The 18,082-nt window shown below is 46.3% G+C and overlaps 1 long non-coding RNA gene across 1 annotated transcript in view; it reads left to right on the top strand.

Annotated features, from left to right (window-relative positions):
* The first annotated feature begins 9,898 nt into the window (after nucleotides 1–9,898).
* Nucleotides 9,899–18,082, top strand: part of LOC140496204 (uncharacterized) — a 54,162-nt gene continuing 45,978 nt past the window's right edge. Inside the window, exon 1 of the long non-coding RNA XR_011964216.1 lies at nucleotides 9,899–9,992. This is a non-coding gene — a long non-coding RNA (uncharacterized lncRNA). The remainder of the gene's footprint in view (nucleotides 9,993–18,082) is intronic.

Raw genomic sequence — 18,082 nt, 5'->3', positions numbered from 1 at the left:
GGTAACTCAGGTGTCAGTGGGGGAGCACTTTGGGGCCAGCGACCATAATTCTATTCATTTTAAAATAGTGATGGAAAAGGATAGACCAGATCTAAAAGTTGAAGTTCTAAATTGGAGAAAGGCCAATTTTGTCGGTATTAGGCAAGACCTTACGAAAGGTAACAACAAGGTAAAAACAATGACTGCAGATGCTGAAAATCAAATACTGGATTAGTGGTGCTGGAAGAGCACAGCAGTTCAGGCAGCATCCAACGAGCAGCGAAATCAACGTTTCGGGCAAAAGCCCTTCATCAGGAATAAAGGCAGTGAGCCTGAAGCATGGAGAGTTATCTCTCCATGCTTCAGGCTCACTGCCTTTATTCCTGATTAAGGGCTTTTGCCCGAAACGTTGATTTCGCTGCTCGTTGGATGCTGCCTGAACTGCTGTGCTCTTCCAGCACCACTAATCCAGTTTTAGACCTTACGAAAGCTGATTGGAGGCAGATGTTCGCATGTAAAAGGACGACTGAAAAATGGGAAGCCTTCAGAAGTGAGATAACAAGAATCCAGAGAAAGTATATTCCTGTCAGGGTGTAGGGGAAGGCTGGTAGTTATAGGGAATTCTGGATGACTAAAGAAATTGAGGGCTTGGTTAAGAAAAAGAAGGAAGCATATGTCAGGTATAGACAGGATAGATCGAGTGAATCCTTAGAAGAGTATAAGGAAGTTGGAGTATACTTGAGGGGGAAATCAGGAGGGCAAAAAGGGGACATGAGATAGTTCTGGCAAATAGAATTAAGGAGAATGCAAAGAATTTTTACAAAATATATTCAGGACAAAAGGGGAACTAGGGACAGAATAGGGCCCCTGAAAGTTCAGCAAGGCTGCCTTTGTGTGGAGCCACAGAAAATGGGGGAGATACTAAATGAATATTTTGCATCGGTATTTACTGTGGAAAAGGATATAGAAGATATAGACTGTAGGGAAATCGATGGCGACATCTTGCAAAATGTCCAGATACAGAGGAAGAAGTGCTGGATGTCTTGAAATGGTTAAAGGTGGATAAATCCCCAGGACCTGATCAGGTGTACCCGAGAACTCTGTGGGAAGCTAGAGAAGTGATTGCTGGGCCTCTTGCTCAGATATTTGTATCATTGATAGTCACAGGTGATGTGCCGGAAGATTGGAAGTTGGCAAAAGTGGTGCAACTGTTTAAGAAGGGTGGTAAAGACAAGCCAGGGAACTATAGACCGGTGAGCCTGACCTCAGTGGTGGGCAAGTTGTTGTAGGGAATCCTGAAGGACAGGATGTACATGCATTTAGAAAGGCAAGGACTGATTAGGGATAGTCAACATGGCTTTGTGCGTGGGAAATCATGTCTCACAAACTTGATTGAGTTTTTTGAAGAAGTAGCAAAGAAGATTGATGAGGGCAGAGTGATAGATGTGATCTATATGGACTTCAGTAAGGCATTCGACAAGGTTCCCCATGGGAGACTGATTAGCAAGGTAAGATCTAATGGAATACAGGGAGAACTAGCCATTTGGACACAGAACTAGCTCAAAGGTAAAAGACAGAGAGTGGTGGTGGAGGGTTGTTTTTCAGACTGGAGGCCTGTGACCAGTGGAGTGTCACAAGGATCAGTGCTGGGCCCTCTACTTTTTGTCATTTACATAAATGATTTGGATGAGAACATAAGAGGTATAGTTAGTAAGTTTGCAGATGGCACCAAAATTGGAGTTGTCGTGGACAGCGAAGAGGATTACAACAGGATCTGGACCAGATGGGCCAATGGGCTAAGTGGCAGATGGAGTTTAATTCAGATAAATGCGAGGTGCTGCATTTTGGAAAAGCAAATCTTAGCAGGACTTATACACGTAATGGTAAGGTCCTAGTGAGTGTTGTTGAACAAAGAGACCTTGGAGTGCAGGTTCATAGCTCCTTGAAAGTAGAGTCGCAGATAGATAGAATAGTGAAGGTGGCGTTTGGTATGCTTTCCTTTATTGGTCAGAGTATTGAGTCCAGGAGTTGGGAGGTGATGTTGCGGCTATACAGGACATTGGTGAGGCCACTGTTGGAATATTTTGTTCAATTCTGGTCTCCTTCCTATCAGAAAAATGTTGTGAAACTTGAAAGGGTTCATAAAAGATTTACAAGGATGTTGCCAGGGTTGGAGGATTTGAGCTACAGAGAGAAGCTGAACAGGCTGGGGCTGTGGCGTCGAAGGCTGAGGGGTGACCTTATAGAGGTTTACAAAATTATGAGGGGCATGGATAGGATAAATAGACAAAGTCTTTTCCCTGGGATCGGGGAGTCCAGAACTAGAGGGCATAGGTTTAGGGTGAGAGGGGAAAGATATAAAAGAGACCTAAGGGGCAACATTTTCCCGCAGAGGGTGGTACATGTATGGAACGAGCTGCCAGAGGATGTGGTGGAAGCTGATACAATTGCAACATTTAAGAAGTATTTGAATGGGTATATGAATAGGAATGGTTTGGAGGGATATGGGCCGGGTGCTGGCCTGTGGAAATAGATTGGTTGGGATATCTGGTCGGCATGGACAGGTTGGAACGAAGGGTTTGTTTCCATACGTACACCTCTATGACTCCATCACTCATGGAGGTTATAGAAATAAACTGTGTGGTCGCATCTGGAGGAGGTTAAAGGCATAAAGGTTTGTAGTTACTGAAGGAAATTACATCATTTGGGACCAGCAGAGTTTACAGAGACTGACTGCATTTTAGAAACAGGAAGAGATAATAGTCATCATTAGAAATGCAGAAACTAATTTATGAGAGAAGCAGGGTCACTCTGCATTGTGCCTAGAGACAAGGAGGATTCTAAGATTGTGGGCGGCATGGTGGCACAGTGGTTAGCACTGCTGCCTCACAGCACCAGAGACCCGGGTTCATTTCCCGCCTCAGGCGACTCTCTGTGTGGAGTTTGCACATTCTCCCCGTGTCTGCGTGGGTTTCCTCCGGGTGCTCCGGTTTCCTCCCACAATCCAAAAATGTGCAGGTTAGGTGAATTGACCATGCTAAATTTGTCCGTAGTGTCGGGTGAAGTGGTAAATGTAGGAGTATGGGTCTGGGTGGTAAATGCTTCGGCGGGTCAGTGTGGATTTGTTGGGCCGAAGGGCCTGTTCCCACACTGTAAGTAATCTAATCCAATCTAACAGCTGGAGGAGGTTACTAAGGTACAGAGCTTTTTTGTTGTCGTGACGGGGATGGTTACAGAGATCATGAAGGTAGTAGGAGTTCAAAAAAAGTCACAAAAACAGGGAGGTTTTTCAGGTCTGGAAAGGACTACACTGACCAGGATGGCTTAAGGAGCTGAAGAGTTGTTTTTCACAGATAAGGAGAGATGTGACAGAACCTGGGATTAAAGGAAAATGCAGAGACTTGGAGAGTTGTAGTGGTAGGAGGTGTTTACAGGGATAGGCAGGAATGTAGGGGCTGATAGAGATAAGGGAAGTGGTATCTATGAAACAGACAATGGAAAAACTGACAGACATAGGGAGGGTTCTGTGGAACAGATGAATTTACAGACAAGATGATGATAATGAAGCCTGAGATTTTTCTCATGTTCCTTGCCCAGCATTGTTCCGACATCATGCCCTCAGGGTCTGAATTAAAGCCCATGAACTCCTCCCCGTGCTGTTTAATGTGAGTGATCTTACCAGCTGCAGGATTTACTGAAGGCTCCAGATCTCACTCTGCATCTCTCTGGCTGACCATTGCTGGCTGTTACGTATATTAATAAATTGGATATCAAAGCAGAAGGAATCATTAGTAGGTTTGCAGATAACATGAAAGGTGAGGGCGTTGTCCATAGTGAAGGGGATGGACTCAGGCTGCAGTCTGATATCGATCAGATGATAAACTGAGCAGAGTAATGGCAGACAGAGTTTACTTCTGATCACTGTGAGAAGTCTAATAAATGAATGATATACATCATGAATGGTAGGTCCTCCTGGAGTACTGAGGAACACAGGGACCTTGGTGGGCAAGTCCCTGGATGTCGGAGGGTGTCAGCACAGATAGACAGGGTGGGGAATACACCTGAACATGGAGCAGGAGGGGGACCCACATCCTGGTGGGGACCATTGCTGGAGCTGCTCGAGAGGATTTAAGCTCGTCTGGCAGGGCTGTGTGACCCCAAAGAGTCGTAAGGCCAGAAAGAAAGTTGAGGCTGGTACAAATGTTCAAGAGAGGAATACAAGTATACAAGGCAGGCAAGAACATAACAGACAATTAGGGAAAACTGGTGGATTAAACTGCAGTTATTTCAATGCAAAGGGCCAGACAGATAAGGCAGATGAACCCAGAGCATGGATGGGAACATGGGATTGGGATCCCATAGATATTACAGAAACACAGCTGAGGGAGCAACAGGAGCAGCAGCTCAATGTTCCAGAGACAGATGCTACAGGAAGGATAGAACAGGAGGCAAAACAGGAGGAGAGCTGGTGGGTTTTTTGGGGGGAAACATCCTAGCAGTACCTAGAGGGAGGATTCATGTAGGATCGCCCAGTTAAACGATATTAGTGGAACTGAGAAATAAACATTGGCCATTAGTTTTCTACGGTCGGACTACAGCGATAGGCAATGGGAGATGGAGGAGCAAATATGTCAGGAAATTTCAGATATCTCTTAGAATAATAGGGTTGTAATGATAGGGGATCTTAACCGTTCCAAACCTGGACTGGGATTGCTACTAAGTTAAGCATTTGGATGGAAGGAATTTGTTAAGTGTGTTCCGAAAAATCCCTGTCATTATGTAAGTGGCCCAACTGGAGAATGGGGCTAAACCTGACCTCCCCTTGCAAAACAAGGTCGGGAACGGGACTGAGGTGTTAGTGGGGGAGCACTTTGGAAAATTACCACAATTATATTAGTTTGAAAATAGCGATGGAAAAGGACAGGCCTGGTCCACAAGTTAAACTTATTCAATGGAGCAAGATAGTATTAGACATGAATTTTTAAAGTAAATCTGGGGAGGCTATTTGCAGATAAAGGGAAGCCTGGCAAGTAGGAATATTTTAAAACCGAGATAAAAGGAGCGTTCAGCGCCAACGTGTTCCTGTTAGTGTGCAGCTCAATGCTGACTGAATTAGGAAACACTGGCTGAGTTTCGACGGGGTGGTCAAGAAAAAAGGTGGCACATGTCAGATATAACTGGCTGACTCAAGTGAATCCTTCAGGAGCATCGGGGCTGTAGAAATACACTTAGGATGTAAATCAGGAATGTAAAAAGGGGACACGAGATAGCTTTGGCAGAGAAAGTTCAGGAGAATCCAAAGAGACTCTACAAGTGTATTAAGAGCAAAAGAAGAGCTCGGGACAAACCCGGTCTCCTTAATGATCAATGAAGGCAACGATGTGTGAAACTACAAGATCCAAAACAAATATTTCACTTTGGAACTTACTGTGGATAAAGACTGGGGTGCTCAGGGAACTAAACAGTGTTTAGCCTGACCACTATTGGAATACTGTGTGTAATTCTGGTCTCAATGCCATTGGAAGGATGTCGTGGAACATGAAAGGGTTCAGAAGAAATGACCAAAGATGTTGCCAGGGTTGGAGGGTTTGCGCTTTTGTGGGCGGCACGGTGGCACAGTGGTTAGCACTGCTGCCTCACAGCACCAGAGACCCGGGTTCAATTCCCGCCTCAGGCGACTGACTGTGTGGAGTTTGCACGTTCTCCCCGTGTCTGCGTGGGTTTCCTCCGGGTGCTCCGGTTTCCTCCCACAGTCCAAAGATGTGCAGGTCAGGTGAATTGGCCATGCTAAATTGCCCGTAGTGTTAGGTAAGGGGTAGATGTAGGGGTATGGGTGGGTTGCGCTTCGGCGGGGCAGTGTGGACGTGTTGGGCCGAAGGGCCTGTTTCCACACTGTAAGTAATCTAATGTAATCCTGAATAGGCTGGGGCTGTTTTCACTTGAACATGGGGCGCTGAGGAGTTAACCAATAAAAGGTGTTTAAAATCATGATGGTCATCGACAGGGTCAATAGACAAGATCAAGTTAATGGGAGTTGTTTTTTCCCATGGACAGGGGAGTTTCAAGACAAGGCACTACATTTTTAAGTTTAGAGTAGAGACACATAAAAAACAAGACACGAGGCACATTGTTACACAGAGGGTGGGTTGTGTGTGGAATGAACTTCCCAAGGAAGGGGTGAACATGGGGACAATTACAATGTTTAAAAGATATTTGGATTAGTACAGGAATAGGAAAGGTTTGAAGGGATATGATCCAGGAACAGGCAGGTGGGATGAGATCTGTTTTAGAGTATGGTTCGCGTTAACCGAACAGTGCAGTATGACTCTGACGATGATTATAATGTTGTGTCATTAATTAAGAAAGGCTGCAAGAGAAAGCCAGGGAACTACAGACTGATGAGCAAGACATCATGGTGGGTCAGTTGTTGGAGGTCATTCTGAGAGGTAGGCCTTACATGCATTTGGAAAGATAAGGCCTGATTACGGACAGCCAGCATGGCTTTGTGCATGGGAAAACATGTCTCACAAACTTGACTGGAGTTTGATCAAGATGTGACCAAATAGATAGATGAAGGCAGAGCAACAGACATTGTTTCTGGCTTCCGCAAACCCTTGGTCAGGGTGTAGCATGATACATTGGTTAGTAATGGTAGACAACAAAGGATCAGGGAGAGCTTGCCAACTGGATACAAAATGGAATGACAGTGGGAGGCAGAGGGTGGTGGGAGAGGGTTGTTGTTCAGACTAGAGGCCTCTGACCAGCAGTGTGCTGAAAGGATTGGTGCTGGGACCACTGTTGTGCACCATTTACATAAACAATTTGAGTGAAAATATAGAAGTCCCTGTTAGTATGTTTGTGAATACCAAGATTAGTGGAAGAGTGGGCAGGGAATATAGCTATCCAAGGGGATGTTAATCAACTGGGCCAGTGGGCCAAGGAATGAAAGATGGAGTTTAATTCAGGTGTTGGATTTAGTTCAGACAAACCAGGGAGGACTAACACAGGTAATGGTTGGGCCCTGGACAGTGTTGTAGAAAAGAGAGAGACCAAGGAGTGCAGTTACATTGTTCCTTGGACTGGCATCACAGGGCGACAGGGTGTTGAAAGCAGCAATTGGCACACTTGTCTTCATTGGTCAGAGCATTGAGTACATGAGTTGGAGATATTGATAACATTGTCATCATTATTTCTCCTGGGCAGAGGAGGCCACAGGTTGACCTTATAAAGTTTTATGAAACCACGTAGGGCCTAAGTAAGGTGAATTGCCAAGGGTAGATGAGTCCAAAGCTAGAGGCATAAACATGAGGTGAGAGAGCAAGGATTTAAAGAGGGAGCTGAGGAGCAACATTATCCACAGAGGATGGTGCATAGACGGAATGGACTGCCAGAGCAAATGGTAAAAACAAGTACAATTACAACATGGAAAAGACACTTGGGCAGGTACATGGAGAGGAGAAGGTTTGAAGGGATATAGGCCAAACACAGGCAAATGCAACTCATTCAATTTAGGGAACCTTGGCCGAAGAGTCATACCGCACAGAAACAGACCCTATGTCTCCAGTTATTGGAGGAGGAGACTATCGAAACTAGGCACGTTGTAGAGACTGAAGCAAGGTACAGCGATAAGGATGGTCATCTGGACTGGAGGTTTCAAATATGTGAAATAATTGGTGAGAGGAGAGGAGATGACAGAGATAGGAACTGTTATAGGAGTTAGAACGATTGAAGACACTGGTCCTCAATACAAGCCATTGATACAGTGTCAGAGAGTGAATAGGGAACAGAAAGATCCCAAGCAGCATTACCACCCTCTCGTGGGAGGCCTGCTTTCCCCTCAGTTGTTCTGATGGTCCCTAAGAAAGCACAGGCCTGGACTGATAACGGGAAACTCCCGATGCTGTCTCATTACAACAAAACTTGCAGCAGGCATGGTGATTGAGCCTGGGTTGTGTGTGTACTGTGCTCCCCCTCCAGCACTTTCTCTATGTCATGTCTTGGTAGCTGATGTTTGGATCCCCCTTATTACTTTCTGCTCTGTGCACTGGAATGATCTTACCTGGCAGCAGGATTTATTGAACACTCCCGACCTCCCTGACTTTGTCTTTCTGGCTGACCAACCATCGTCCCAACCAGCAGGTGGCAAGTCTATTGAGTCAGAAACTCCATGAGGACCTGTACAAGACAGATAAATAGGCACAATGGGAAATTAGAATAATGTTTTGAGGGTTACACATATAGAATGGCACTGAGCCCACAGAGATCTGGAAAATCCCAGTCTCCATTCCTGACCTGTGCTGCCTCATCTCTCTGGAGTGGAGAATTCTGTTGGCTCATGATCTGGAGTAGCTTCAAAAGTGAGAGACACTGACAGAGGCAGCAATTAGACCCACACAGTGAGGGATACCACATGGAGAGGTACTGAGTCACATTACCAGAGTGCCGGGTCAAACAATTGTGCAGGAAGAAAGGGTTTTGATTCATGTTGCACTGGGATATACAAACTGTGAGCAGGCGAAGTGATGGCCTAGTGGCATTATTGTGTTATAATTTATTCAGAAACTCAGCAAGTGGTCTCTGGACACAGGTCCAAATCCCACCATTGCAAATGATTGAATGTGAAGTAAATGCTTCAAAAACGATGTAATTAAAAATCTGTAAGTGAGTATTAAACAATTGCTGATGTTAAGAAAAATCCATCGGGTGCATTCCTGTCTTTAGTGAAGTAATCTAAGGTGGGACTGGGATATCACAGGTATTACAGAAACAACAGCTGAGGGAGGGACAGGACAGGCAGCTCAATGTTCCAGGGGACAGATGCTGCAGGAAGGACAGAAGGGGAGCTGTGAGAGGAGGAGATTGGGTGAAACATCCCAGCAGGACTGAGAGAGGATATTCCTGCAGGACAGCCCAGTGAAGCTGTGTTCGTGGAATTAATCAATAACAATGGGTCTTCCCTTTCCTCTGATTGTTCTACAGACCCAGAGAGCCCCGCCCTCCTGCCCCTTGACCTTCTCAAAATGGCGGCCGTCAGGCCCGCGCTCCCTCTTCCCTCAAACAAATGGCGGCCGTGACCCTGGGGCCCCTTCCCTGATCAGAGACCGCCATCTCCTTACCCGGGCCTGGAGGGCCTTTTTCGAGTTATTTTTAACCTGTATCCAGGACTTGTGAAATCTTTCCGCTCCTTTCCCCCAGCGAGGCTCCAGCACATTGGCTCTGAAGCCGATCGCAACCACTGCCAGAGAAAGCAGCTCCATGTCTCTCTCTCTGTAATGATCAATGTGACACTGCGCATGCTCCACATAGAAACCAACATGCGCGTGCGTCTGAGATTATCGGTGAGTTTATAGAGAATATTCATAACTGCACAGGATCATGGGTGAAATATTAGTCATTAACAATTCCTCTGTCGAGTTACAGTCATTGAGATGATTAGTGTGCAAATAGATTGTTCAGTCCAATTTAACCATACTAGCCAGGTATGTAAATTACTAATCGTTCGGGGAGTTTGAAAATAAGTTTCTTACTCGAGTTGTGTAAACCGACCTGTGAATTATTCACACCAACCTGTGAGTTATTCTCAGCTCGTCCCCCTACATTATTGCAAAATCACCCACGTGTTTTTCGAAGGATTGTTTATATCTCCCTAATGTACGTTATCAGATTTACATTTCAACTATTTCTTAAAAATCTCACATTGATTCATGGGAGAGGTTTAATGCTCCACTATGTAGTGAGAATGATCAATCCTGCAAAATAGTTTGCTTTCTGACCAATCCTGAAGCGTTCACTCCCCGAGAATGCTTTGGCCCCGCTCCCCCTTCACTCTGGTTAGACGACTGGCCGCTGCTCGGTCCTCCTGTTCCGCCCCTTCCTCCCAATTGCGGAGTTGATTTCAGGCGTGACTCAGCAGGCTAAGGGACAAGGGAAGTTAGAGTCGATGCCTTGTGATGTGGTGAAAATATCCCGAATCTTGCATCGAGAAGCCTGAGTTCATTTCACAGCTTGTGCAGGTGTGTGTAATAACAACTTTATTAAAAAAAAACAAGGGAAGGCAGGAACAGAGTCAAAACAATAGAACATGCAAACAATGTGATGGGGCTCTCAATGCTCTGGTGATTTTAGTCTTTACCATGTGTTTCAGGGCCCCAGCGCATCCCAGTACAGACTGTGCCACTCCTCCTTGTGCACAGCCAGATACCACGATTGTGGGGCAAAGTGATGTGGTGGGGTACAGATTCTGGATTAGTGGTGCTGGAAGAGCACAGCAGTTCAGGCAGCATCCGAGGAGCAGTAAAATCGATGTTTCGGGCAAAAGCCCTTCCTCAGGAATAAAGGCAGAGAGCCTGAAGCGTGGAGAGATAAGGTAGAGGAGGGTGGGGGTGGGGAGAAAGTAGCATAGAGTACAATAGGTGAGTAGGGGAGGGGATGAAGGTGATAGGTCGGGGGCGGTCGGAGGATGGAGTGGATAGGTGGAAAAGAAGATAGGCAGGTAAGACAAGTCACGGGGACAGTACTGAGCTGGAAGTTTGGAACTGCGATGAGGTGGGGGAAGGGGAAATGACGAAATTGTTGAAATCCACATTGATGCCCTGAGGTTGAAGGGTTGTGAGGCGGACGATGAGGCGTTCTTCCTCCAGGCATCTGGTGGTGAGGGAATGGCGGTGAAGGAGGCCCAAGACTTCCATGTCCTCGGCAGAGTGGGAGGGAGAGTTGAAATGTTGGGCCACAGGGCGGTGGGGTTGATTGATGCGGGTGTCCCGGAGATATTCCCTAAAGCGCTCTGCTCGGAGGTGTCCAATCTCCCCAATGTCGAGGAGACCGCATCGGGAGCAACGGATACAATAAATGATATTAGTGGATGTGCAGGTAAAACTTTGGATGTGGAAGGCTCCTTTAGGGCCTTGGATAGAGGTGAAGGAGGAGGTGTGGGCGCAGGTTTTGCAATTCCTGCGGTGGCAGGGGTAGGTGCCAGGTTGGGAGGCTGGGTTGTGGGAGGCGTGGACCTGACCAGGTAGTCACGGAGGGAATGGTCTTTGCAGAAGGCAGAAAGGGGTGGGGAAGGAAATATATCCCTGGTGGTGGGGTTTGTTTAGAGGTGGCAGAAATGTCAGCGAATGATTTGGTTTATGCGAAGGTTAGTGGGGTGGAAGGTGAGCACCAGGGGCGTTCTGTCCTTGTTATGGTTGGAGGGGTGGGGTCTGAGGGCGGAGGTGCGGGATGTGGACGAGATGTGTTGGAGGGCATCTTTAACCACGTGGGAAGGGAAATTGCGGTCTCTAAAGAAGGAGGCCTCCTGGTGTGTTCTGTGGTGGAACTGATCCTCCTGGGAGCAGATATGGTGGAGGCGGAGGAATTAGGAATACGGGATGGCATTTTTGCAAGAGGTAGGGTGAGAAGAGGTGTAATCCAGGTAGCTGTGGGAGTCGGTGGGTTTGTAAAAATGTCAGTGTCAAGTTGGTCATCATTAATGGAGATGGAGAGGTCCAGGAAGGGGAGGGTGGTGTCAGAGATGGTCCAGGTAAATTTAAGGTCAGGGTGGAATGTGTTGGTGAAGTTGATGAATTGCTCAACCTCCTCGCGGGAGCACGAGGTGGCACCAATGCAGTCGTCAATGTAGCGGAGGAAGAGGTGGGGAGTGGTGCCGGTGTAATTACGGAAGATCAACTGTTCTACGTAGCCAACAAAGAGACAGGCATAGCTGGGGCCCATACGTGTTCCCATGGCTACCCCTTTGGTCTGGAGGAAGTGGGAGGATTCGAAGGAGAAATTGTTAAGGGTGAGGACCAGTTCGGCCAAACGAATGAGAGTGTCAGTGGAAGGGTACAGTTGGGGACATCAGGAGAGGACAAAAACAGAGGGCTTGGATGCCCTGGTCATGGCGGATGGAGGTGTAGAGGGATTGGATATCCATGGTGAAGATGAGGCGTTGGGGGCCGGGGAAACGGAAGTCTTGGAGGAGGTGGAGTCTCGAACGTATGTGGGGAGTTCGTGGACTGGGGGGATAGGACAGTGCCATGGTAGGTAGAGATGAGTTCAGTGGGGCAGGAGCATGCTGAGACAATGGGTCGGCCAGGGTGGTCAGGATTGTGGATCTTGAGAAGGAGGTAGAACCGGGCAGTGCGGGGTTCCTGAACTATGAGGTTGGAAGCTGTGGGTGGGAGATCTCCTGAGGTGATGAGGTTCTGTATGGTCTGGGAGATGATGGTTTGGTGATGGGGGGTGGGGTCATGGTCGAGGGGGCAGTAGGAAGAGATGTCCTTGAGTTGACATTTGGCTTCAGCGGTGTAGAGGTCAGTGCGCCAGACTACCACTGCACCCCCTTTATCCGCTGGCTTGATGGTGAGGTTGGGATTGGAGCAGAGGGATTGGAGGGCTGCGCATTGTGAGGGTGAGAGGTTGGAGTGGGGGAGGGAGGTAGACAGGTTGAGGCGGTTAATGTCCCGGCGGCAGTTGGAAATGAAGAGGTCGAGGGCAGGTAATAGGCCAGCGCGGGGTGTCCAGGTGGATGCAGTGTGTTGGAGGTGGGCGAAGGGGTCCTCGGAAGTTGGTGGGAATCCTGATTGTGAAGGTAAGCTCGGAGGTGGAGGCGGCGGAAGAATTGTTCGACGTCACGGTGTGTATTAAATTCATTGATGCGTGGACGGAGGGGGATGAAGGTGAGGCCTTTGCTGAGAACTGATCATTCGTCCTCAGTGAGGGGAAGGTCTGGAGGGATGGTGAAAACTCGGCAGGGCTGGGAGCTGGGATCTGGTGTGGGTGTGGAGCTGGGAGTGGGGGCGGAGCCTGTAACTGGAGTGGGGAGAATGGAGGTGGAGTCATGAGCAGGGTTCCTCCCCCACGCTGACGTCATCATCCTTGGAAAAATACTTCCATTGTCTACCTTTCTAATCCTCTGATCATCTTGTATGTCTCTATCAAATCCCCTCTAGCCTTATTCTTGCCGATGAGAAGAGTTTCAATTCTCTCAGCCTTTCCTCACAAGACCATCTCTCCAGACCAGGCAACGTTCTGGAAAATCTCCTCTGCACCTTTTCCAATGTTTCCAGATCCTTCTGGAAATATGGCACCAGAACTGAACACAATATTCCAAGTGTGGCTGCACCAGCGTTTTGTATAGTTGCAGTATGGTATTTCAACTTCGGAACTCAATCCCTCCATGAATGAAACCTAACACACCGTTTGCCTTCTTAACAGCACTATCAACCTGGGTGGCAACTTTCAGGGATCTATGTACATGGACTCAAAGATCCCTCTGCACACCACACTACCAAGATTTTTTCCATTGACCCAGTATTCAGCCTTCCTGTTATTCTTCTCAAAGTGCATCACCTCACATTTAGTTGCATTGAACTCTATTTGCCACCTCTCAGCCCAATTCTGCAGTTTATCCAAGTCCCCTTGCAACCTGTAACATTCTTCCACATTGTCCACTACTACACTGACTTTAGTGTCGTCTGTAAATTTCTTAATCCATTCACCTATACCTGCAGTGGTCCCAAAACAGATCCTGGTAGCACGTGACTTTAAACTTCTGAGTTGGGGGGAAGGGAAAGTGAAAGCGACAGGGAGTATGGAGGTAAATGGAAAGATAAGCAGCAGGATAGCATGTTTCCAGGCGGATTTAAAATTGAGGCAGACTGAGAATGCAGAAAAAAGCAAGGATAACTTAGGACCTATGACTTACAACATCTCTAATAAGGAAGTTAGCATTAAGGCACTTTACCTGAATGCTCGTAGCATTCATAACAAAGCCGATGAATTAATGGCACAGATAATAGTGAATGATTATGATGTAGTAGGCATCACAGAGACTTGGTTACAGGGGGGTCAGGACTGGCAGTTAAACCTCCATGGTTTTTCAACTTATCGAAAAGACAGAGAGGTGGGCAGAGGGGGTGGGGTTGCCTTGTTAGTTAAGAACAAAATTAAATCTATGGTATTGAATGACATAGCGTCGGATGATGTGGAGTCTGTGTGGGTGGAATTGAGGAACCACAAAGGCAAAAAAACCATAATTGGAGTTGTGTACAGACCTCCTAACAGTGGTCAGGACCAGGGACGCAACATGTACCGGGAAATAGAGAAGGCATGTCAGAAAGGCAAGGTTACATTGATCATGGGTGACTTCAATATGCAGGTGGACGGGGTAAATAATGTTGCTAGTGGATCTAAAGAAAGGGAATTCATGGAATCCTTACAGGATGGCTTTTTGGAACAGCTTGTCATGGAGCCCACAAGGGAGCAGGCTATTCTGGACCTAGTGCTTTGCAATGAACCAGACTCTATAAAAGATCTTTAAAGTAAGGGAACCCTTAGGAAGTAGCGACCATAATATGGTAGAGTTCAGTCTGGAGTTTGAAAGGGAGAAGGCAAAATCTGATGTAATGGTGTTACAGTTGAATAAAGGTAATTATGAGGGCATGAGAGAGGAACTGACTAAAATAGACTGGAAGCAGAGGCTAACCGGGAAGACACTAGAGCAAAAATGGCAGGAGTTTGTAGGTATAATTGAGGACACTGTACAGAGGTTCATTCCCAAGAAAAGAAAGATTAACCGGGGAGGGATTAGACAACCTTGGCTGACAAAGGAAGTCAGGAAATGTATTAAAGAAAAAGAGAGATCCTATAAAGTGGCTAAGAACAGTGGGAAATCAGAAGATTGGGAAGGATACAAAAGCCAACAGAGGATAACAAAGAGTGTAATAAGAAATGAGAGGATCAAATATGAAGGTAGGCTAGCCAGTAATATTAGAAATAATAGTAAAAGTTTCTTTCAGTACATAAGAAACAAACGACAGGCAAAAGTAGACATTGGGCCACTTCAAACTGATGCAGGGAGCCTAGTGATGGGAGATAAGGAAATAGCAGGAGAACTTAACAAGTACTTTGCGTCAGTTTTCACAGTGGAAGACATGAGTAATATCCCAAAAATTAAAGGGTGTCACGGGGCTGAGTTGAGTATGGTTGCCATTACGAAAGAGATAGTGCTAGAAAAGTTAAAAAGTCTTAAAATTGATAAATCTCCTGGCCCCGATGGGATACACCCTAGAGTTCTGAGAGAGGTTGCTGAGGAAATAGCAGAGGCATTGGTTGAGATCTTTCAAGAGTCACTGGAGTCAGGAAAGGTCCCGGATGATTGGAAGATGGCTGTAGTAACCCCCTTGTTCAAGAAAGGATCAAGGCAAAAGATGGAAAATTATAGGCCAATCAGCTTAACCTCGGTTGTTGGTAAAATTCTAGAATCCATCATTAAGGATGAGGTTTCTAAATTCTTGGAAGAGCAGAGTCTGATTAGAACAAGTCAACATGGATTTAGTTAAGGGAGGTCATGCCTGACAAACCTGTTGGAATTTTTTGAAGAGGTAACAAGTAGGTTAGACCAGGGAAACCCAGTGGATGTGGTCTATCTGGACTTTCAAAAGGCCTTTGATAAGGTGCCACACGGGAGGCTGCTGAGCAAGGTGAGGGCCCATGGTGTTCGAGGTGAGCTGCTGGGATGGATTGAGGATTGGCTATCTAACAGAAGGCAGAGAGTTGGGATAAAAGGTTCTTTTTCAGAATGGCAGCCGGTGACGAGCGGTGTCCCGCAGGGTTCGGTGCTGGGGCCACAGCTGTTCGCATTATATATTAATGATTTGGATGAGGGAACCGGGGGCATTCTAGCGAAGTTTGCCGATGATACGAAGTTAGGTGGACAGGCAGGTAGTACTGAGGAAGTAGGGAGGCTACAGAAGGATCTAGACAGGTTGGGAGAGTGGTCCAGGAAATGGCTGATGGAATTTAACGTGAGCAAGTGCGAGGTCTTGCACTTTGGCAAAAAGAATAAAAGCATGGACTACTTTCTAAATGGTGAGAAACTTAATAAAGCCAAAGCACAAAGGGATCTGGGAGTGCTAGTCGAGGATTCTCTCAAGGTAAACATGCAGGTTGAGTCTGTGATTAAGAAAGCGAATGCAATGTTGTCTCTTATCTCAAGAGGGTTGGAATATAAAAGCAGAGATGTACTACTAAGACTTTATAAAGCTCTGGTTAGGCCCCATTTGGAGTACTGTGTCCAGTTTTGGTCCCCACACCTCAGGAAGGACATACTGGCACTGGAACATGTCCAGCGGAGATTCACACGGATGATCCCTGGAATGACAGGTCTAGCATATGAGGAACGGCTGAGGATACTGGGATTGTATTCATTGGAGTTTAGAAGATTAAGGGGAGATCTAATAGAGACGTACAAAATAATACATGGCTTTGAAAAGGTGGATGCTAGAAAATTGTTTCTGTTAGGCGAGGAGACTAGGACCCGTGGACACAGCCTTAGAATTAGAGGGGGTCATTTCAGAACGGAAATGCGGAGACATTTCTTCATCCAGAGAGTGGTGGGCCTGTGGAATTCATTGCCACGGAGTGCAGTGGAAGCCGGGACGCTAAATGTCTTCAAGGCCGAGATTGATAGGTTCTTGTTGTCTAGAGGAATTAAGGGCTACGGGGAGAACGCTGGCAAGTGGAGCTGAAATGCGCATCAGCCATGATTGAATGGCGGAGTGGACTCGATGGGCCGAATGGCCTTACTTCCACTCCTATGTCTTATGGTCTTATGGACTAGGAACTGGACTCCAGGCCGAATATTTTCCATCAACCACCACTCGCTGCCTTCTTTCAGAAAGCCAGTTTCTAATCCAAACTGCTAAATCACCCTCAATTCTATGCCTCTGCATTTTCTCCAACAGCCCACCATGTGGAACCTTGTCAAAGACTTTGCTTTTGTCGATGTGTACCACGTCAAATGCCCTACCCTCATCTACAAGCTTGGTGACCTTCTCAAAAAACTCAGAGATTTGTGAGACATGTCCTGCTCTTGACAAAACCAAGTTGACTATCTGAAATCAAATTGATGTTTGCCAGATGATTATAAATCTTCTCTCTTAATCCTTTCCTAAACCTTTCCTACAACAGAAGTAAGGCTCACTGGTCTATAATTACCTGGGTCATCTCTACTGCCCTTCTTGAACAAGGGCACAACATTTGCAATCTTCCAGTGCACTGGTACCAAATCTGCAGACAATGACAACTCAAATATCCAAGCCAAAGGCTATGCACCTTCTCCCTAGCTCCCCAGAGAATCCTCGGATATATCCCATCCAGCCCAGGGTTCTTGTCTATTTTCACTCCTTCCAGCATTGATAACACCTGTTTGTAACTAACCTTGATAATTTCTAGTCTAATATCTTATACCTCATTCTCCTCCTCTACAATATTCTCCTTTTCCTGAGTGAAAACCAATGAGAAATGTTCATTTAGCATCTCTCCGATCTCCACAGGGTCAACACTCATATTCCCATTCTGTCTGTGACTGGCCCTATTCCTACCCTAATCATCTTTTTATTCCTCACATACCTATAGGAAAGCTTTAGGGTTCTCCTTTATTCTATTTGTTAAAGACTGCTCGTGTCCTCTCTTTGCTCTTTTTAACTCTCTCTTTAAATCCTTCTTAGCTGATCTGTAATTCTTCATCGCCTCATCTGAACCATCTTGCCTCATCAACACCTAAGCCTCCTTCTTCTTCATAACAAGAGATGCAGTTTCCGCAGTAAACCAAGGTTCCCTTACCTTATCACTTCCTCCTGCCTGACAGGGACATACCTATAAAGGATACGCAATATCTGTTCCTTAAACCAGCTCCACATTTCCATGGTCTGCATCCCCTGCATTTTGCTACCCCATTCTGTGCATCTAATTCTTGCCTAATAGCATTTTAATTGCCCTTGCCCCATCAATAACTCTTGACCTGTGGCATGTACTTATTCCTTTCCATCGCTAAACTAAACTTAACTGAATTATGGCCACTCTCTCCAAAGTGCTCACCTACAACTAAATCAAACACCTAGTCTGGTTCATTACCAAGTACCAGATCCAATGTGGCCTCCCCTCTTGTCGGCCCTTCAACATACTGTGTCAGGAAACCCTCCTGTACACATTGGATAAAAACCGATTCATCCAACGTATTAGAGTTATAGCATTTCCAGTCAATTTTGGGGAAGTTAAAGCCCCCCATAATGACCACCCTGTTACTTTCACTCCTATCCAGAATAATTTTGCTAATCCT

Source organism: Chiloscyllium punctatum, chromosome 26 (assembly GCF_047496795.1).
Source record: "Chiloscyllium punctatum isolate Juve2018m chromosome 26, sChiPun1.3, whole genome shotgun sequence".
In the NCBI taxonomy this organism is placed as follows: domain Eukaryota; kingdom Metazoa; phylum Chordata; class Chondrichthyes; order Orectolobiformes; family Hemiscylliidae; genus Chiloscyllium; species Chiloscyllium punctatum.
This window is presented reverse-complemented; position numbering and strand designations above follow the sequence as displayed.